The sequence below is a fragment of the Mastigoproctus giganteus genome, chromosome 2 (assembly GCF_048544385.1).
Source record: "Mastigoproctus giganteus isolate SK-2022 chromosome 2, ASM4854438v1, whole genome shotgun sequence".
In the NCBI taxonomy this organism is placed as follows: Eukaryota; Metazoa; Arthropoda; class Arachnida; order Uropygi; family Thelyphonidae; genus Mastigoproctus; species Mastigoproctus giganteus.
This window is the reverse complement of record NC_143576.1, coordinates 97,394,858-97,418,770: the sequence shown is the minus strand read 5'-3', so window position 1 is coordinate 97,418,770 and position 23,913 is coordinate 97,394,858. Positions and strand designations below refer to the sequence as shown.

The 23,913-nt window shown below is 39.3% G+C and overlaps 1 protein-coding gene across 2 annotated transcripts in view; it reads right to left on the bottom strand.

Annotated features, from left to right (window-relative positions):
* raptor (regulatory associated protein of MTOR complex 1) overlaps positions 1-23,913 on the bottom strand; it is a 638,589-nt gene that overhangs the window by 429,266 nt on the left and 185,410 nt on the right. The gene's annotated exons all lie outside the window — the stretch shown is intronic.

Genomic DNA, 23,913 nt, shown 5'->3' with positions numbered 1-23,913 from the left:
TAGATGACATCTGGTGAGTATGGGCTTGGCACAGCCAGGGTCCTGAGCTGGGTATCATCATTCTTCTCTTTCTTCTTTCTTGGTGATTCCCTTCTACTTTTGACTCACTCTCTCTCTCTCTCTCTCTCTCTCTCTCTCTCTCTCTCTCTCTCTCTCTCTCTCTCTCTCTCTCTCTCTCTCTCTCTCTCTCTCTCAGGGTAACTTGTGGATTTTTTTTTTTTTTTTTTGGCTGGTGCAGCATAAGCCTCAGGCAAAATATAGTTAATAATAATAATAAACTATTAGGAAAATCATTTGTTTATAATACATCTAATTCCCCAGGATTTATCTGTTCTAGTTTCCTCTGAAACCAACTTAGGTAATGTATGCATTGTGTTACATTTCAGTCACATACTGTTTATTCAAAAAAAAAAGTACTAAAAATCCTCTACACTGTGCTCAAGAGGTAGTAGTAGTGGCATGTGATGCAAGAAAGCAAGTGTATGAGCTTATGCAGCATCAGCCAAAAAAAATCACACCATTCCCTCCAAATGCCTGTCCAGTTCCTCCTAAAATTTATTCAGCCTATCAACTTCCACAATGACAGATGGAAGTTTTTTCCAGCAATTAACCGCCCGCTGGCTAAAGGCAAATTTCCGCACATCTATTCTACATCTGTCCTTTCTTAATTTGAATTTATGCCCCCTTAGGTTCGTAATCTGAACAAGTGGAAGGATCCCATCAGAATTCAGCATACTCAACCCATTCAAGGTGTTTGCCATAACCTCCATATATGTTCATGACATGTTAGTCAGCTGTGAGATGGGATTTGCACAATAAGTTTTTTTTTGTGATGGTGTTGGTTGGGGGAAGATGAGCAGGGGATATTGGTTAATCTATCAACAAGATACCTTGGACAAAGGTTTAGAAGGATATTCTGAAAAAGTTCTGTAATTCTGAAATGGATGAGAATTGCTGTGCCAAATTTATTCTGTTTCTGCGGGGATGGGAGGGGGGGGGGAACTAGCCTGATATGGAACTGAATTTAAAACCTTCCTGGGGATTAACAAAATATATGCCGAAAATCTGTGGAGAAAATCAGACTTTTCTTTTGGGTAATGCTCAAACATCCAAAAAAACTAATATATATTTTTGTGGGAGGGTCTTCGGGGCAGCAGAATCAAAACTGATCCTAAAACCTCAAACATGCTCTGAAAATATAATGCAATCTGACTTTTCCATATCAAGTAATGCACAAAACATTCAAATTTTATTTTCCTTTACAGAGATAATTCAATTTGTCCAAATTTGTCCTTTACAGAGATAATTCAATTTGTCCAATTGTCCAATTCTTATTGGTTTGCTTTTAATGAAATTTATGATGGCTCAATAAATTTTCGAAATATAAAATTTCATGAAATTTTCTGTATGTAATGGCCCAACTTCCATCCAATGGAAGTTGGGCCATTACATACAGTGTGATAAATGGACAGATAGACAGAGATGGTGAAGACAATAACACAATAGCTGTTTTAAGCATATGTGTGATGGTATCTACAAAAAAAAAAAAAAAAACCCTAAATTATTCTTATGTACCCAAGTGCATAATGCAGCTAATCCAGTCAGTAAGAAGTTTGGCAATCCTTCTACCCATATGCAAAGTACTGCATATGGGTAGAAGTAACCCCAGAGAAACGTACCAACTGTGTGGTACTACACTTAGTGTAGTACCACACAGTTGAAGTACCACATAGGTGGTAGAAAATGAAAAAGACCTGGGAGTAATTGTGCAGTCAGATATGAAGTTTTCTGAGCAATGCAGACAGGCTGCCAGGGCAGGTCATGGGGTTTTGTCAATGATATATAGGAATTTTGCTAGCAGGGAAAAGGAGGTGATTATCCTTCTGTATAAGGCCATGGTCAGGCCATGCCTTGAGTACTGCGTACAGGTCTGAAGGCCTCATTTTAGGAAGGATGTAGATTTACTTGAGCGTGAGAACGGCAACAAGATTGGTGAAGGGAATGAAGGGATCCTCTTACCAAGAGAGGTTTAAGTTCTGCAAATTGCAGTGGCTGGAGACTAGGCACCTGCGCGGTGATCTGATTGAGGTGTATAAGGCCTTGAATGGGTTCAGCACGCTGAATTCTGATGGGATCCTTCCACTTGTTCAGATTACGAACCTAAGGGGGCATAAATTCAAATTAAGAAAGGACAGATGTAGAATAGATGTGCGGAAATTTGCCTTTAGCCAGCGTGTGGTTAATTGTTGGAACAAACTTCCATCTGTTGTTGTTGAAGTTGATAGGTTGAATAAACTTAAGGAGGAACTGGACAGGCATTTGGAGGGAATGGTGTGATTTTTTTTTTTTTTTTGGCTGATGCTGCATAAGCTCATACATTTGCTTTCTTGCATCACATGCCACTACTACTACTACTACTACTACTAGTAAATAGTGGAAGGAACCCTTCAGTACGGAAAACACAAGGCAGCTCAAACTAAGCATAGCCAAAATTGACATTTTCCTGTTATACAGTATTTCTGTTGTTACGTGGGTTTTACAACATTAAGGCAGTAATGCCAAAATTTGTCTATCAGAGTCATCATCATTACATCCATTTTAGCTAATTATAATTCAATTATCAAAATAGCATCCATTAATTGTAGGCATTTAATATCCATAAAAAGTTCATTTAGGTCTGCTTTGTCAACAAGTATATGAAAGAGTCAGAGGAGCATCAAAGGTTTTGATACCTTTCGTGTTTGGGGGTTTCATAAAAAAAAAAAAAAAAAAAATCAAGACCTAAATGTATATTTCACTACTATGTAGTGATATTTATAGTTTAATTGTAACCTACTAGCACTCCACAATCAATGCAAAATCTACAGTCATAATTTTGGTGTTTAATACTATAGTACATATTATAAATAAGATTATACTATATTGTATTAGTAGAATTACATTAAATTTTCAAGTTTTTCTCATTCCACTGGGAAGGTGGTATATAGATCTTCAACTGAATGTGTGTGTGTGTGTGTGTGTGTGTGTGTGTGTGTGTGTGTGTGTGTGTGTGTGTGTGTGTGTGTGTGTGTGTGTGTGTGTGTGTGTACTGTATATATATATATAAAATTGATTAATCTATTTAATTTTATGATTAATTTAATCACCAAATTAAATAATCTATTTTCACCTTATTTAATGCACACAAATTGATGCTAATACTTATCATGGTCCAACACTGTAATATCAATTATAGGAATTAATAGCTTTTCTACAAAAGTAATATGTTTGTACTTCAATCACATAGTGTTCAATTCCTATTGCAATGTATAATAGACAATTATATTATAGAAACACACAGACATGCGCATGCACGCACGTATGAATGTATGCACAGGTGTGCCACATTTCAATTTAATAGAAAGAAATGCAATTTACAAGAAGTAAGCTATTTCTTAGTAAACTAAAAATAGTTTGGGCAATTCATTTAAATGTCATAAATAACGTCATGTAAATATTGTATTAATAGAGTAATACAAGCATCAAATTGACATCACGATTTAACAGTGCATACAACTTCCTCTGTATTAGTAGTAACAATGATGTAAGAAAGAAAGCTTTTATATAGCAAAAGCAAAAAAAAGCCCCTTCCCAAAACACCTGTCCATCTTCTCCAATAGTTTGTCTAGTCCTTCCTTGAATTTCTTCAAAGGATCCACTTGTAATAGATGGAAGTTTGCAACAATAATCAACTGACAGAAGGCAAACTTCTGCACCCAATCCTTCCTCCAGTTGAATTTATAGCATTAGCATTTAGCATTAGTTAAGGATATGATGCAAGAAAGCAAGCTTATAGAGCATCAGCCAAAAGGGGAAAAAAAAAAAAAAAACCCCTTCCTGTTTCACCAATCCAGTCACTTCCTAGTTCAGCCTTAAATTTATTTCAGCTATCAACTTCCAAAACAACAGATAGAACTCTGTTGCAGCAATCAACTACTCGATGGCTAAAGGCAAACTTCTGGACATCTATTCTACAACTGTCTTTCCTCAATTTGAATCTATGTCCCCTCAGGTTCTTAATCTCACAAAGTGGAAGTATCCCATCAGCACTGAGCCTGCTCAAACCATTCAAGGCCTTGTACACCTCAATCAGATCACTTTGCAGGTACCTAGTCTCCAGATGCTACAATTAACAGTTACAATTAAGCCTCTCCTGGTAAGAATACCCCTTTGTTCCTCTCACCAATCTTGTTGCCCTACTCTGTACTCATTCTAGCAACTCTACATCCTTCCTAAAATGAGGCCTCCAGACCTCTATCCAGAAATTGTCTGAAATCCAGACAATTTCTTTGTTTTGTCAGCAATTGAGATACAGCACTGAAACCGGTTTCGACTAGATATGATGTTGGAAAAGAAATGAGTAATTTTTTTTTTACAATTCCCCACAATGCAGGATAATGGTCAGGAATTTTCTTTTGTAACCAAAATTCCTGATATGAATCTTGAAATTTTGGCTTCAGTTCAACTTCATTTTGTAACTCAATCAATTCTTCTTCTACAAAACGTTCACCATCGTCATTATTTAAAAGAGGATTTATAACCAAATCTGGAGTTTTCAAATTAAGGAGATCTTCAAACCTTTCCTGCATACTTTTGTGCAACATTTCTAGATGATTACAAAAAGTTAGTAGAGTTTCATCAGCTATTGGAAATTGATACAATTCATGTCGTCCTATATTGCTCATAAAAAGCCTTAATTTTGAAATAAATGCTGAAATTTGAGTTTTCGCCTTAATAAGAGTTACATCTTGTCCTTGTAAATGTAAGTTCATTGAGTTGAATCTAGTAAATAAATCTGCCGATAAGCAATATCAGTTTTCATTTTCTTGAGGTCATTACTAAGGTCGTCGTTCCTATCTTCAAAAAACTCGACAACAGTATCAAAGAGTTCATAAAATCTGTTGAGACAGTTGCCTTTTGACAGCCACCGAACCTCGGAGTGAAGTAGCAATCGTTCAAAATCTTCACTGTTTTGATCACAAAGCTTTCAAAATATACGATCATTCAAAGAATATGGTTTAATTTTGTTTATAGCAGTAATAACAGTTTGTAGAGAATTGTGCAGTTGATCGCCAAGTTTTTTCGCAACTAAATGCTGATGGCGAATGACACAATGAACAGTAATAATATTTGGCACAGCATTTTTTAAATAAGCCATAAAACCCTTGTAACGGCCAATCATTGATGGTGCTCCATCCGTTGCACAAGCAAGTACATTTGTAAGTGGAATTTCCCTGTCTTTAAAAAACTTTTCAGTAACCTGAAATATAGACTCACCTTTGGTATACGTTTCTAGACATCTTGCAAATAATAATTCTTCGTTCAACTTTTCATCTTTTATGAAACGTATGTATGCTAGTAGTAAAGATTCGTTACCTGGCAGAGTTGATGGCCTATCGGCTCCCCCCCTGTCGCTCCCTTTCATGCCTAACACCCCCATGGATAATTCAAATGCCCCCCAGGGGGCGATATCGCCCACTTTGAGAAGCACTGGTCTAGATGATCCTGCAATGCATCTTTAACCAGTGACTCCATTATTTTACCCAGAACAGAAGTTAAATTAACTGGTCAGTAATTACTTGTGTCACCCTTCGATCCCTCTTTTCTGAATTGGGGATACATTTGCACATCTCCAGTCCGTGGGGACCTCCCCTGAGTACAAGGATACTCTCATAATTATGGCTAACGGTCTGCTTACTTCCTTTCCCGCCTCCTTTAATATAACTGGATAGATCCCATCCACCCCAGGTGCCTTTCTTATATTTAACTTCAACAATTTCTCCTCCACTTTGCTCTCCATTATTACAAAATCATTTATCTCCCTGTCAGAATTAGTACAGCAGCTATCAGGCGTGGCACTGATTCAACAAGATGTCAGAAGAAGCATTCAGGAGGTATTACCAACCAAGCTGTGTGTAATGCGGTCAGTAATGCAGGTATGGAGGTGATTGATGTATCCAGACACCTGATATGCCTTTCCATAGTCCCACAAGTGATCTATGGGATTGATATCAGTGAAGTTTGGAGACCAATCGATATGCTGGAAGTAAGAACCGTGTTCCTCAAACCATTCCTGCACAACAAGTGCCGGTGGCTTAGCGCATTGTCATCTTGGAAGACACCATTGCCATTCAGGAAAAAGTGTAACCTAGTGGGGTGTACACAGTCAGCAAGCAGTTGATATTAGCGGAGACCACTGAATCGTTGTTCCACATGCACGAGGGGTCAAAGTTCCTGCCAGTGAAATATGCCCCACACCATACAACCGCCTCCACTGACCTGCACTTTTGATACCATGCATGATGGATGAAAAGCCTCAGGTTGTTGATGCCAAATTCATACATGCCCATCCAGGGTGTGGAGTAAATAACGCGACTCATCTGACCATCACACCACCTTCTTCCAGTCTTTTAATGTCCAATTTACATGCTCTTTGCACCAGGCGAGTCTTTTATGCCGTGAACATAGGTTAGGAGAGGATGACATAGGGGTTATCGGCTGGTATAGCCCATGTTGTTGTTATTTGGCTTTTAGGAGCATTAGCAACTAAGGCAATATTGCTCCGGGGAGATGCGGTGGTCATTGCAGAAAGGTCGTTCCCTGACCTTTCCGCATCCTCCGTATTTGGTGGGTATAGCCCATACGTACGAGCATGCGATGCATAGCCATGTCAGATACTGTTCCAGGTTAGCCCATATTGTATTGGGTAGTCAACTCTTCAAGAGTGCTGCACCTGGTCGACTGTACGAGTTGTCGGACTCGGTGCTCACCTCTAACATCAACCTTTCGCTGACCGTTGAAGTTTTACCGTCGGGTCATTGTTTGACCATTATGACGTCAGTCATGGTACACTTTAGCTACAGTAGCTCTCGAACACCCCACCAGTTCAGCCGTTTGGGAAATCAAGGCACCAGCTCTTTGAGCACCCACAATCTGTCCTTTATCAAAGTCCAATAAATCCTTCCTTTTACCCATCATGCTTGAAATTTTACTACCTGCTGCCACTGACCCCTTATCTATACTATATAGGTCGACTAACTCTGCACTCTTGTACCTCATGTGGTCAACGGATCGCATTCAGTTTTCATAGGGGTGGTCATAATTCAGTGATCACTCAGTGTACATTGCCATATCAATATTTAAAAATAACTAAAAAACAAGAATATTTAGACAAAAATAAAATCAGGTAAAAAGGAAATATACATGATGTATAATAAAAACATTTATATATGTGTATAACAGTTTGAAATTTTAAAAAAAAAGTTAAATTGCAGACATTGTCTGTATCAGTTAAAATCTGACTGAGTGTATAAGGGTCAGTCAAGATGGTTAAAAGCACTAAAACAAAATTGGTGTGCATTTAAAAATCTAGGACAGTCAATAACAACATGTTTCAATGTTAAAATGTTGCCACTCATACATAGGACAGTCATCAGCCTTCAGCAGAAAAGCATGCATCAGATGACTGTCCTATGCGGAGTCGAGCTAGAACAACTTCTTCTTTACTGTCCCTGCACAGATTACATGGCTAATTGTTCAATTACAGGCTTAATCTCATATAACTGATTTTCAGCCTGAAATGTATTTTCAGTCTGTGCATGCCAAGAGTGTTGCCATTGGGAGACCGGTTTCTTTCGAATCACTTGCCTGTAGTCTGTATAGGGGTCTAACAGACAAGAGTTATAACGAGTCCCTTATTTGGCTGCAGAGTCCGCCAAATCATTTTCCATGATCCCAACATGGCTGGGGATCCAGCAGAAGTGAATATCAAATTCCAATTCAGAAAGGAAATGTATCCCTCTGCTATACCCGAGACAGGACTGAATGAGGATTGGACCTCATCGATGACAAAGCCTGCAATGAACTGAGAGAATCAATATATATAATGCATTTTGGTGGTGGTCTGTTTGTATATGATCCAAGGCTAGTTCAATTGCTTGCAGGTCAGCAGTGACTATATTGCATCTGGCAGGGATCTGCTCAGATAACGTAGCATCTGGGAAGACAGCTGCAGATCCAACAGACCCCTCTGAATTGAACCATCTACGAAGACTGGCAAGAAGTCAGAATGTTCAGATCGGTGTGCTGAGAAGAGCTGTAGGTAGACAACAGATGGAGTACTTCCTTCCCCCAGTTGCTAAGAGAGAAGTTGCAGGCAGGAACACAAGCATGCTAGGGCAGAAGAGATTTGTCTACTATGGTATGCAAATTTCTGAATAGACCTTGAATATGAATACTGAATATAGCCATCTCATGAGTGTTGTACAGATTTTCACAGTGTGGCTCAAAAATGGGTGTCCACATGGGATGATCTGTCAGGGACTTCAGCTCGACAGCATACGCAGAGACAACTGTTTACGGCAAAGGGATGACAGTTCATTAGCTTCAACATATAGACTTTGGACAGAAGATGTTCTGAAACCTGCAGTAGCAATGTGGATAACCTGATGGTGCATGGGGTCAAGCCACCGCAGGATGTTCTTTCTCACAGATGCATACACCTGAGACACAATCTAATTTTGATCAGACAGGTATACAATACAAACGGAATAAAGTGCACTGGTCTGCACTCCAAGGAAGAGGGAGCATGAAGAATATTCAACCCTCTCGCACGCTTGGTGCATAGTTGATGTATATGACGGAAGAAAGTCAACTTTTTATGGAATATGAGTCCCAAGAATTTTGTCTCCACTACTACTGGAATGAGTGCTTTGTCCAAGTCTAGTTCAGGTTCAGGGTGAAGGTTAAGCTTGCAAAAGAAATGGATCTTCTCCAGTGAAAACCTGAAAGCATTGGCCAATGCCTACGAGTTGAGGAGATCGATGTCTTGTTGCAGTTATCTCTCAATAATTCTCATGCTGCATGACTGAGAAAATATGCTGAAGTCATCAACACAGAGCGCGCTTTCTTTTTTTCTTTTTTTTTTTTCCTTTTTGGTAGTTGTTGGCGCATAGGCTTCTATGGCCATAATGCACCTACTAAGATTTTTGCAGTACTTTGATCCAAGCCCGAGGCGGGAATCGAAACACAACCTTTGGGTTGCCAGGCAGGCACTTTACCCACCCAGCTAGCCCGGTCGGCCCAGAGTGCACTGTTTACGGTTGGAGGAAGTTGTCCAGTAATGGAGTTTGCTTTAATGGGAAAATGCGTGACAATTAAAACAAATCCTTGTGGTACTCCCACCTGTTGGCAAAAGGACCAAGAGAAGGAGGATCCTATTCTAAACTTGGAACAGATGACAGGTTAAAACATTTTTTTTAAAAAATGGAAAGGTACCCCTTAGACTGAGTTTATAAAGGTCTCTTAAAATACCAAATTTCCAAGTTGCATTGTACACTTTCCAAGTGTCAAAAAAAAAAAAAAAAAAAAAAAAAAAAAAGGACACCAGGTGTACTCTTTTTAGGAAAGCATCTCGAATAGATGTTTCCAGTCTAATTAAGTGGTCCAAAGTGGACTTGTTCCTTTGGAAGCCACACTGAACATGAGAGAGAAGGCTGTTCAATTCCAAGTACCATAAAAGAAGAGCATTGGCCATTTTCTCCAAAATTTTGCACAAGCAGCTGGTCAGAGCAATTGGCTGATAATTTTTTGGAAATTTAGGATCCATTCCTGTCCTGGCAAAAGTAAGAATAGTTGCCCTGTGCCAGGCATCTGGAAACTGCTCTTCAAGGAAGATTCTGTTGCACAGAAAGAACAAAAGGCCCATGGAATTTCGATGAAAGGTATTTGATCATTTCATAATGAATGTCATCTGGTCCAAAAAGTAAATACATGGGCTGTGTTAGGGTAAGTAAGAGTATAAACAGGTGCATGTATACTTGAATGTACACCAATGCTAGGAGTATAGTTAATAAATTCAATGAGCTTGAAGTGCTAGTTAAGACATCAAAGGCAGATATTGTTGGAATATCAGAGACACGGTGTCACACAGACATAAGCAGTGCAGAACTGGAATTTGGGGCGTGCAATGTGTATAAAGGATAGACAGGACAGAAAGGGAAGAGGGGTTATGCTGTTAGTTAAGAAACACAAAATCTAAGGAAGTGCATCCAATTGTTGGTGGACAATGCAATGTTGAGTCTGTTTGGTGTGACAAAAGCACAGGGAAAGGAAAAATGAGAGTAGGTATGTGTTATAGGCCAAATGAATCTGATGAGTATAATGAGCAATAGAGTGGGCCAGTAAATCAGTGTATTATTATGGGAGATTTTAATTTCCCAGAGATTGACTGGAATTTGTGGGTTGGTCCCTCACACACTAGCAAGACTTTTGGGGATTTATTGGATGATTGTTTTCTACAGCAGCATGTTCGGAAGGCAACTAGAAGGAGTAATAATCTTGATCTGATTATCAGTAGTGATTCTTCATGCATCAAGAATCTGCAGATAAAGGAACCACTAGGCGGCAGTGATCACAGTGTGCTGAAGTGGGATTTACTCAAAGAGGTAACTACCATCAAGGGTAAAGGGAAGGGTTTTTGCTTTCGTAAAGGTGACTATGGTGGTCTGAGACAGTATTTAAACTCTATACAATGAGACCAACTGATGATGCTACCAACAGCAAATTCAAAATGGATTCCATTCAAAGAATTACCAACAAAGAAATATTGTTCAAGATTTAGGCCTAAATGGATGTCAGATGAACTAATTAGACATGTGACAGAAAAGAAAAATGCATGGAATACATATAAATTATCATGTGACACAGAAGCCTATGATAGATATAAGCTGGTCTGTAACCAAGTTACAGAGGCAGTTAGGCAGGCGAAGGCAGTTACGAGAAATCTTTGGCAAAGGATGCAAAGAAAAACAGCAGAGTTCTTTACTTATGTAAAATCTAGAAGGAAGAGGATGAATCAGATTGGTCCATTTGATATCCATTGTTCAACTGTTGATGATCCTGCTCAGGTAGCTAACAAACTAAATGAATATTTTGCATCTACATTCACACATCACGTGTGAAGATAAACATAAGAAAGGCACCTGGGGTGGATGGAATCTATCCAGTTATATGAAAGGAGGCGGCAGAGGAAGTAAACAAACCCCTAGCCATAATTATGAGAGCTTTCCTGGACCCATGGGAGGTACCAATGGACTGGAGATATGCAAATGTGACACCAACTCACAAAGGAGGATGAAAAGAAGACGCAGGTAATTACAGACCTGTTAGTTTAACTTCTGTTCCAGGGAAATTAATGGAGGCACTGGTTAAAGAAGCATTGCAGGATCATCTACACAAGACTTCAGTTATATCTTTGACACAGCATGGGTTTGTTAAGGGGAAATCTTGTCTGATTAATTTGATTGGATACTATGATGTAGTCACAAAGGAACTGGATGCAAAGAATAACTTTGATATCATATATTTGGAACTTATAAAGGCCTTTGATACTGTTGCACATGGAAGACTGCTGCACAAATTGGAGATGTGTGGCATTGGAGGGAAATTGCTGCTATGGATAAAGGGATGGTTGAGTGGGAGAAGACAGACAGTGGTAATCAATGGACACTGTTCTTCGTGGACTAATGTTATTAGTGGAGTCCCTCAAGGTTCAGTGTTGGGTCCACTGTTGTTTTCTGTATTTATAAATGATACTGATGATGATATATCAGGCTTAATGTCCAAGTTTTCAGCCGATACGAAGGTTGGCAGGGTTGTTAATGACACTAATGACAGTACACTGCTGCAACAAGATCTAGAAAAGTTGAGCAGATGGGCTGAGAGGTGGCAAATGAAGTTTAACATTGAAAAATGTAAAGTACTACAAATAGGAAGCAATAATCCCAGAATAATGTATCAACTCTGTGGTACCACACTGACAGTGGTAGAGAATGAAAAGGACCTGGGGGTAATTGTGCAGGCAAATACAAAGGGTACTAGGAAAGTTTTGCAATATGACGCAACAATGAATCACAGGAAGCTGCTTGTTGCTGCATGTTGAGACATGTTCATACGTGCATAGTAGCCGCCGCGCCAAGTCGATGGGCTCAGTTTTTCATTAGTAGTGAGAGTGTAAAGTGCTTGCGATGGCATCGTGGTCACGAAATGAGATAAGGACAGTTTTGCGGTATAATTTCGTGCATGGTTTCACCATAGACCAGTGCTTAGAAGAAATGACTCTTGCACTAGATGATGACTGTCCACATCGTACAACGATATTCAGGTGGTATAGAGAATTCCAAAGGGGAAATTTCACTGGAGGATTCTGAGAGGCCGGGAAGGCCACGAACGTCAGTTACGGAAGAAAACGTTACTGCTGTGAGGAAAATGCTTGACGAAAACAGGCAAGTGACCTACCAACAGATAGAGGATACTTTGGGCCTAAATGCACCAGCAATTCGTTCGATTCTGCAAGATCATTTGCACGTGAAGAAACTTTGTTCTCTCTGGGTGCCGCATCAACTGACTGAAGAGCAGATGACACGACGTGTGACTTGGTGCCGGGAGATGTTAAAAAAGTTTGATAAGGGACAATCTCGGTATGTGAACAACATCGTGACAGGTGACGAGACTTGGCTGTACTATTACGATCTGCCGACCAAGGCTCAAAACAAAGTTTGGGTCTTTGATGATGACGACACACCCGTAATTGTCAGAAAATCCCGATCTGTAAAGAAGAAAATGATAGCTGTATTTTTCAAATCGAGTGGAATTGTGTAACGTGTCGTTTTGGACACGCAGAAGACAGTCACAGCTAAGTGGTATACTGAACAATGCCTGCCTAAAGTCATTGGATCTATGAAGAACCTGCGGCCAAAGTCAAGAATGGACACCTGGTACCTCCATCACGATAATGCTCCAGCTCACCGCGCCAAAGCCTGCACCGAATATTTGACCACGACAGGACTGAAACTTCTCGAGCACCCTCCCTACAGTCCAGACCTTGCTCCCTGCGACTTTGCACTGTTCCCGCATATGAAAATGAAGCTAAAAGGGAGGCGGTTTTCCAGTGATGAGGACCTTCTACGGGCTTGGGACAACGAGTGTGCTTTACTCCCTAGTGAAACTTGGCAGAACTGGTTTAAAGATTGGTTTCGGAGGATGGAGAGGTGTATTGAATGTAGAGGAAATTACTTTGAAAAAATTAAATAAACAAAGCTGTATTGCAAAACTTTCCTAGTACCCTTTGTATGAAGTTTTTTGAGCAGTGCAGACGGTCTGCAAGAGTAGCTCATGGTGTCTTGTCAATGATATACAGGAATTTTTCTAGCAGGGATAAGCAGGTGATTATCTCCTTGTATAAGGCAATGGTCAGGCCACACCTTGAGTACTGTATACAGGTCTGGAGGGCTCATTTTAAGAAGGATGTAGAGCTGTTGGAATGAGTACAGAGAAGGGCAACAAGATTAGTGAACAGAACAGAGGGTTGCTCTTACAAAGAAAGGCTTAAGTTTTGCAAATTACAGTGTCTGGAGACTAGGCACCTGCGAGATGATCTGATAGAGGTGTATAAAGCCTTGAATGGTTTGAGCATGCTCAATGCTGATCAGATTCTTCCTCTTGCTCAGAATAATCACCTGAGAGGGCATAAATTCAAATTGAGGAAAGACCATGTAGGATAGATGTGCGGAAGTTTGCCTTTAGCCAGCGGGTGGTTGATTGCTGGAACAAACTTCCATCTGTCATTGTAGAAGTTGATAGCTTAAATAGATTCGAGGGCAGAACTTGACAAACATTTGGAGCGAGGGGGATGGGTGAAATAAGAGTTTTTTTTTTTTTTTTTTGGCTGATGCTATATAAGCTTGATTTCTTGCATCATGTGCCCTTGCTAATGCTAATAGCGGTAGCGTTTGTAAGGGTAAGTGCTGTTTTCAGCTCGTGGATGGTAAATGGCCCATTATATGTGTGGAAACCCTTTGATGTAAAATTAAGGGCCTGTTTTTCAGTTTCTTTGTTTAGGGACCAGAAACTCTGGAGAGTAAGATGATGTTGCTGATATGTTAGAAAAAGTTTCCCCAAGAGCATTTGCTATTGTATTTTCTTTTCACTCTCTGGATTTTTTCCCAGCCCAACTTAGACTGGTCATCTGGGTAATAGAGAATGTGAAATGAATCCACCATTCCTTTCAAATCTGATGGTGGATGTAGCATGCTTTGGCACATACACCTTTAAAGGCTAGAAGGTTGGCTGTGGTAGGAGGCTATCTCTGGAATATTCTCCAAGCTTTGTTCTGAGCTTTTTTGTTCTCTGCATTCAGCATTCCACCATAGTTTGGGAAAAGGTGGAAACTGGGTGGACATTTTTGGAATTGCAGTTGCAGCCACAGGGATGATATTTTCTATGATGTACATAACTGCATCATCGATAGGCTCCCAAATGACTGCAGTGATGCCAAAATTTGCAAGATGTTGAAAGGCATTCCAATCAGCCTGATCAATTCTCCACTACGGTTACCTAACAGGAAGATACGGAGAAGTGATCGCTTCCATACAGATTCTACTCCAACTCCAAAGTAAGAGAAGAGCAGATAGAAAGATCTAATTCAGAAAACGTATGGGTAAGCATGCGGAAAAAAGGTGTTTGTTCCCACATTTAGGGGAGAGAGGCCATTGTCCGTGAGCATATGCTCTACAACTAGTCCCCTACCACTAATGTTAGCACTGACTGGTGAAGATGTGAGAAACTACAGGTGGCACCTGATCCTAACACTATGATGTTAGCACTACCCCACAGGGTGTTATGTTCACTGAAATCCCCCAAGGATTGGGACAGGGGACAGCAGCTGCACAATGAGATCATCAAGGTCTCTCTGGAAGAAGTCAGTCCCAGGTGGCAAATAAATTGTATAGACAGTTAATAAAAACCAAACCATAAGGCAAACTGCTACCGCTTCTAAGTTAATGGAAAGTGGTACAGGTTGGAATGGAGCTCGTTGCCTACAACGATGGCAACTCCTCCATGGGCAAATCTACCTCAGTTCTATCCTTATATGATAGTCGTCTCATGAAAGGAAGAGCTTTCATTCAGCTTTCTTCTTCTTTTTCTTCTTTCCACCTCTGGCATGCTCGTGAGTAAGCTGGATGTTCTCCTTGGCATTTAATTCAAGTGGGTTTATCAGCTGACCATGATGTTTAGTGGTCCTTTGCACCACATCAAGTGCATGCAAGGGCACCATGACAAGATATTGGCGCATGTCCGTATTTCTGAAACTTAAAGCACCACAAAGAATTTGGGGCATACAGATGTGCTGAACAGTTAATATAGCCAGCTTTGATCTCTTTAGGAGACATTGGTGAATTAAATGTCAAGATGATATTTCTGGCAGGAACAGGTTTCCCGTCCCTACATTGGGCTACTCAATCCATACAAAGCCTTGAACACTGGATTAAAATCTCCTCACAGATGCCTGGTCTCCAGTGATACAATTTGCAGAACTGATGCCTTTCTCGATAAGAGAACCCTATTGTACCCATCACCTATCTGACTGCCATTCACTGCACCCATTCCAACCATATCCTTTGTGAAATGAGGCTTACAAACCTGTATCTAGTACTCAGTGTGTAGCCACATCACTGCCTTATAAAACGAGATAATCACCTTATTCCTGCTAGCAAAATTCCTGTTTTTCACTGACAAACTCCATGGGCTGTGCTGGAAGCCTGTCTGCACTGCTTCGAGAATTTCATATCTGACTGCAGAATTAACCCCTGGTCTTTCTCATATTCCACTAGTCTGAGTATAGTACCACAGTGTTGGTACATTAATCGGAGATTACTGCTACCCATATGCAGTACCTTGCATTTGTCAATGATAAACTTCAACTGCCATGTATCAGCCCATATGCCTAATTTTTCTAGATCTCATTGCAGTAGAATACCATGACTTTTATTAGCTATTTTTAACCACACTGCCAACCTCTGTATCATTTGCACACTTAAACATATGCCTGGCATGCTTCCATCATTGATAAATATAGAAAACAATAATGGGCTCATCACTGAAGCCTGGGTGACTCCACTAATAAAATTATTCCTGAAGAGTTGTGTCCATTGATAATCACTTTCTCTCTGTCTTCTCCCACTCAATCATCCCTTTCTCCTTAGCATTATTAATTTGCTCACTTAAATCTAAACTTATGATATTAAAACCAGTTCCTTTATTTCTAAATCAATGTTTCAAATCAAATTTGTCAGACAAAATTGCCCTAAACAAATCCATGCTGTGAATGCAGTATAACTGCACTCCTGCCTAGATGGTTACTTCTTTAACCAGTAACTTCATTATTTCCCTGGAACAGAAGTTAGGCTATCTGTCAGATTAACCTATGTTCCAAATCAATTACTTGTATCTCCCTTTGATGCCTCCTTTGTGAACTGGGGATACATTCACACATCTCCGATCCACAGGTACCAATCCTGAATCCAAGGATACTCTAATAATAACAGTTACATCTTTGCTTACCTTCTTTACTAACTCTCTTAATATATTTGAATAGATCCAACCTATCCCAATAACATTTTTATGTTTAGCTTCAAGAATTTTCTTCCACTTTCCTTCATTTTATAAACCTCTTGGCATCCCCTTCCCAAAACAATTCCTCATGTGGGAATATATATGAAAAATCGTATTCAGTTTGTCAGTAATCTGATTTGGATCATTAACAGTTAAACCACTGAAATCTATAGGATCAATGTAATTCATCCCCTTCCTTTTAGTGTTTACATAAGTAAAGAAATCTTTGCTAGTTTTCTTTGCCAGAGACGTCTCATAATCTGCATTAGCCTGCCTAACCTTGTTTGTGACTTGATTGCAGACAGTTTATATCTCCTATAGGCTTCTGTATTACCTGATAATTTATATGTATCTCATGCATTTTTATTCTCTGCCACGTGTGTGTGTGTGTGTGTGTGTGTGTGTGTGTGTGTGTGTGTGTGTGTGTGTGTGTGTGTGTGTGTGTGTGTGTGTGTGTGTGTGTGTGTGTGTGTGTGAGTGAGTGAGTGAGTGAGTGAGTGAGTGATCAACTCACAAGTTCATCTCATCAGTTCTTCTGGCATCCATGTCGGTCAAAGCCGTGAACAATATCTGTAAATTGGTATAAAAAAGGCTAGTATCATTCTACTAATACACTCTGAATGCTTTCCATTTTGAATTTGCTGGTAACATCATCAGTTGGTCAAACTGTACAGAATTTAAAAATTGTCTGATACCACTGTGGTCACCTTTACAAAAGCAGCAGCCCTTCCCTTCCCTTGTCCTTGATGGTAGTTTCATATTTAAGTAAATCCCATGTCAATACAATGTGATCACTGTCGTGTAGTGGTTCTGTTATTTGCACTCTTAATGCATTAAGAATCACTGCTGATGATTAGTTTGAGGGTATTGCTTTCTCTTGTTGCCTCTTTAACATGCTGCTGCAGAAAACAGTCATCCAATAAATCCACAAAAGTCTTGCTAGTGCGAGAGTGACCAACAAGTTTCAGTCAACATGTGAAAAGTTAAAATTCCCTATTATAGCACATTCTGATTTACTGGCCCACTCCACTTGTCTGTACAGATTGTTCATTATACTTATCACAGTCATTGGGCTTGTAATACAGTCCTAAGATCATTTTTGTTATCCCAATGCTCATGTTACAACAAACTAATTCAACGTCGTACTGGCCAGCCACGTGAACTAGATGCACTGCCTTAGATTTTACATACTTTTTAACTAAGAGCATAACCACTCCACACCTACTGTCTTGTCCTATCGGTACACACTGTACTCACCACATTCAAATTCTGCATCCCTTATGACTGAGTGACATAAGGGATACAAATTTGGAAGTAATGGTTGATGACTTAACCATTAAGTTCCAAGTCATCAAATATTATTTATTAGCAGGTGACAACAGAAAGATCAGAAACCTAAACTACTGGAACTTACTTCCCAACTGCATGTGTTAACGGATGAGATTAATTAAAAAGAGGTGCGGATTAAAAAACTGGATAAAATTAAATTGCATAGAGGAAAGTGCAACTTCCTGAGGTGCAATTCGAACATGCACATTTGAAATTTCACATTCCATACTCCTGAAAATGTTGTAGCAAGTTTGGTATTAAGAACTAAAAACTGGGTGTTTTGTTTGAACCATTCATTACAATGCTTCAAAAGTGATTAAGTTATAACTAGAAGGTAGTTTGATTAGTGTTATTGCTGAATCAATTTTCAGTTGATGATGAGTGGACTGGATGTGTTGGTTGAGTTCAGTTGTATGATATTGTGTATGTAAGCTGGGTTTGTGATAAAGTTAAATTCAACCCATTTTGTCAATTTAATAGTAAATTCTGTTTAGATATTTCAGCATTATGTAATAGACTACATAGGTCCAGCTATACTGTTGAGTGATCAACTTAATGTTGTTTGGAATTCAAACATGTTAAGTGGTTGATTATAGGAAAAATATTGGGTAGTATGGTAGGTTATCTTGTAACTTTCTGTTAAGGCATTGATTTGAAGAAAAGAGTTGTCGGTTTGCTGAAGTGGCAGATATTTGGGAAAAGTCTGTACAAGGATGTTAGCTATTTCTTGAGGAGAAGATATTTCCTGTCCATCCTTGGTTAAGATTGTAGCAGAAAGAAGTACATATTTGCCATTTAGTAGCTGAATCTTTTCCCTGATAGGCTGACTGCTAGTACAATTTGCCTCCACTATCCTTTTTAATAGGGTAGGCAAACTGTATCCATGTTGGCTTTTCTTCTAATTTGTCAAGCTTTTGCCTTAAGCACTTTATATTGTTGAAGTTAAACATAAGAAAGGCAACCTGGGGTGGATGGGATCTATCCAGTTATATTAAAGGAGGCAGCAAAGGGAGTAAGCAAATCCTTAGCCATAATTATGAGAGCTTCCTAGGACTCAGGGGAGATCCCCATGGACTGGAGGTGTGCAAATGTATCACCAATTCACAAAGGGGGGGGGGGTTCACAAAAGGTGACACAAGTAACTATAGACCTGTTAGTTTAACTTGTGTTCTGGGGAAAATAATGAAGTCACTGGTTAAAGAAGCATTGCAGAATCACCTAGACAAGACTGCAGTAATAGTTAAGACACAGCATGGGTTTGTTAAAGGGAGGTCTTGTCTGAACAATTTGATTGGATACTATGATGTGGTCACAAAGCAACTGAATGTCAAAAATAATTTTGATATCATATACTTGGATTTCAGGAAAGCTTTTGATACTGTTGCACATGGAAGACTGGTGTACAAATTGGAGAGGTATGGCATTAAGGGCGAAGTCCGGACGGTCTGTGACAGCCAAATCCTCTGCTTGCACCTTCACGATGGTGGGACTGTTAGTAATCCTGGGTATAACCTCCATGCACAAGTACATGGTGGGTGACCACCCATGTGTGAACCAACGTAAGCAGGGGTCGAGGTGTGGCACCCATGCCACATGGAGGAATGCCGCCCCTCTATGTTATCAGGCAGTACTAGGTGGTAGATGACTCTCATCAATCGGTGCAATACCACCACTTTGCTTATTGGAGGCTTGAAGTGGTGGAACCCATGTTTAGTCTCTAGAGCTAAGTTCCAGTCAACCCTTCCCCATCTCTTCCATCATGCAGTATGATTGATGACTTTTGAGGTTATGATGAACATCGTGACGAGATCCATTATTCCTTACATTTCGAGGGTAGAGCTCTAAAACAGTGTTCGCAAGCCGGCCGCTAGTTAGTATACCGGACCGAACCTATTGGTAACTCTCTAGGATGCTTCCGGTTTAGCTAGTGTATAATCTTGCTACCTCTACTCTGCCAGATAGTGACTGGAGGGAGTCCGAGTAGTATGTATGCGGGGAGCATTGTCGAGGCCATGTTATGTCAAGGATCTGGGTATATTCTTACCACGTGTACACCATATCCAAAAATTTCATTACTTCATACAGCATGTCCCACCCACATTTTCTTACTATTGAATACACCATGAATTGTCAAACTAATAGAGCAAGCTTATCTGCGAAAAGATCTAAACCTCCCAAGCACTTCCTAATTCATTTCACAAATATACGTGGTCTCAATTCTAATCTGAATGATCTCCATTTACACTTGCAGTCTGCTAAACTCCATGTACTTTTTCTGACAGAATCTCAGTTATCAGTTGATTCAACTACTGCTCATCTCAGATGCCCAAATTATTCGCTGTATGATTCCTTTCGCCTCAAAGGTGGTACTTGTGCATATGTCCGTTCTGATATTCTCTGTCAGAAATGTGGCAATTTGGAATCTCCTCTCCTTGATCTTCTCTGGCTTAAAATCTCTCTACCTCACTGTGTCAAATTCATCTGTTGTCTCTACCATTCTCCCAACTCCACTAATCACTTGGAGCTCTTTGACTTCCTCTCTTTACAATTTGACTTTCTCCAGTCCAATGCTCTGAGGAGTAGCAGGCATACTAGCACTTGTCAAAGGATAGTCAACATGGAAAGCGGTTACAGCAACGAAGAGTATGCAGACATGCACTTCATGTATGGTAAAGCCAATGGCAGTGCACTTGAGGCTGCATGTTTGTACCAAGAAGCACTTCCCCATCGAAGGCAGCCCAACAGGTGCACATTTATCAGGGTACATCAACACCTTAGAGAACATGGGCGCTTTGCACATGAAGTACGAGCAGATAGGCCCAGAAGCTGCTGTTGTTGTTGTTGTTATTTTGTTTTTAGGAGCATTGGGATATGTGGTGGTCATTCCCTGACCTTTCCACATCCTCTGTATTTGGTGGTCAGTCCCAGAAGCATAACACCTGATGTTGAGGAAAGGATGTTAGAAAGAATAGAACAAAATCCAGGAATTTCGACAAGGAGGGTTGCTCTGCAAGAGCATGTACTGAGTCAGCAGTGTATGGCGAATTTTACATCGCCAATTACTGTAACCCTATCATATCCAGCGTGTACAAGGTCTCAGCAATATAGACTCCCTTCCAGAGTGAACTTCTGCCAGTGGATGCAACAACAGTGTGTTCTGAACCTACAATTTTTAAACATTTTGTTCACTGATGAAGCTGGGTTTACTCATGATGGTATTTTTAATTTTCATAACTGTCACATTTGGTCCGATGAAAATCCTAATGCAATTCATGAGTCACGACATGAGCAACGTTTCTCATTGAATGTCTGAGCAGGACTACTAGGAGACCGTCTAATTGGACCACACTTTCTGCCAAAGAGGCTAACAGGAGAGCTGTACCTTTTTTCAGTTCCTGCAGAATGTTCTTCCAGATCTCCTTGATGATGATAATGTTCCACTTCAGCAATGCCAGAACATGTGATTTATGAATGATGGTGCACCGGCACATTTTGCTTGAGTTGTGACTTGGTATCAAACTAGAATGTATGGTCAACGGTGGCCCATACATTCTAGTTAACGTAGAGGTGGGCCTGTAATGTGACCTCTCAAATCACCAGACTTAAATCCTATGGATTTTTGTATCTGGGGTCATGTAAAAAGCTTGGTGTACACATCTGACATTAACAAAGTTGAGAAATTGCAGCACCGGGTTGAAGGAACCTTTCAGCAAATCAGAAATAACCCAGGAATGCCTGAGAGGATTTACAACTCAATGCAGAGAAGACTGCAAAGCTGCATACGGATGCAAGGACAGCATTTTGAACAACTCTTGTAATATCTTGTAACATGTAACGCCTGTAAAATCCTGTGGTGTTGAAACCAAAAATTAAAAATGTATTATCTTATGTTTAATAAAACCACCCCAAGCAAAGGATTCACAGCTTTTTGCTAAACTAGTGCTCCCATAGTCAGTGCCAGATATTAACAAAAAAATGTGCATTGTCTCGAAAACGGCTCATTTGTGGCCGATGTTCATTGGGACTTTTTTGCTTATTTTAGTTTGTACTTTTCACCTTTAAATTACTGACCATCATTTTTGAAACACCCTGTATAAGGGTTCTATAAACAGACCTTCTAAATTTTATTAAATTGCATTTATTTAGTTTAATGAATTTTGTTCATATTTATGATCATTTTAATTGGATATATACTACATTACCAAAAGTATTCAAATACAAATACAGGTAATTGCAAAAAGGATTTTAATTCAAAATAACAGAGAGACCTTTGACAACCATAACAGCCTAAACCAGCGTTTCCCAACCGGGGTCCATAGAAGCTTTGAGGGGTCCACCGCAAAAAAAAAAAAAAAAAATTTATTTCGGGGGTTCATAATATGAGCTAAGGGGTTCATGATAAAATATTATAAATAAAATAATTTGTTAAATAAAAATAATAATAATAAAATAAACTAATGTCATAGAAAAGTCCAGAAATTCGCAGTTAGAAGATACTCATATTTTCTGGAACCTTCTTTAGTTGACACACAAAAAAAAATTTCTTTCCATAGAAAATTCTCGAATAAGAAAACGTTATTTAAGCACCGATAATCTAGAAAGAGTCAGTCAGAGGCAGTCATTTCATTCTATAGTGAGTAATCAGCATCATCATGGTGAAATCTATTGTTTGTATTATTGAACGTTATTGTTCTAGTGAACTATATTTCCATTAGTACCTACAAGCATTTCCAACATTAAATATTTGAGGTTAATAATATTATTAATATTATTAATAATATTATTAATGTTATTAATAATATTATTATTGTTTTCAGATTACCCATGGCTCATGCAAAGAAGAAAACAAGACAATATTTTACTGAATATCTGTCGTACGGTTTTATTGAATCACCAGAGAATATCACAAAACCAATGTGTCTTATATGTATGACTGTGCTGTCTAATGATAGCATGAAGCCAAGTAAGCTTCGTCACCATTTGGAGACAAGGCATAGCGAAAAGAAAAATAAATCAGTGGAGTATTTCCAAAAAACACAAGACAATTTTCAAGGAAGAAACAAATTGGATCAGATTTTTAGTAAACAAGCAAGCAATAAAGATAGCAGTTTATTAGCATCATACGAAATTAGCAAAATCTGAAAGCCATATAGCATTGGTGAAACTGTCATCTTGCCTTCGATATCAGTTGTAAGTTCAACAATGTTAACCATATTCCCGTCTACTCGGGCATGTTCCAGCCCCAACTGGGTTCAGCAAGTTAATTCTATAATTTTTACTCTAATTACAGAGCTGAAACTCGCTATAGTTGGAGCCTGAACTGTTTTCTTGAATTTTCCCACTTAAATTTTCAAAACCTTCTATTGAATTTCACGGAAATGACAAAAATGTGACATCAAGTATGCATTTTTTTTAGGCCTTTTCAATTAATTTTTTTTACCCCCGCCCTAACCAGCCTAGAGCTTATGAAACCTGACACTTGATTCGTTTCTTGGTGTAAAGCACGCGAATTTCTTTTTACAGAGAGTAGCAGTTCTGATAAACAACTCCGCCTGAATACGAGCGAGCGTGGGAAGTAATATCACGTGACCTCGTCACCCACACAGCTACATCGAGATGGGAAGGGAGAAGTGTAAATAAACAAAAGATGAACAGGAGCTACTGTTTTTGACATAAGAAGCAATAAAGCGATACAGTAGCAATAACAGTTTATGGAAGGTGAACAGATCGTACATCCTATCTTCAATGTGTATTGCTCCTAAAAACAGAAGCTCAAGGAAATTCATCTGTTGGAAACGGGAAAAACTGGTGTAAAACTGATAACACTGCAATGCGCATTTGATAAAAAAAAGAAGTTTGCATTATTGTAATTGTTTTTAGTAAACAATATCGGAACAGCAGTTTCCTGGGTTTGATCTTCTAAACAAATTTCGAGAAAATATTTCTATTTATAGCTGCGTTATAAACTTCAAAAACTAGTGCATCAAAAGAAAGAAAAAAAAAAAATCATCCGCTATGAATTTCTTTCTTTCTTAAATGTGTATTGTTCATATAACTGCAATATTTGTAACAATACAAAGCTAACAGATTACG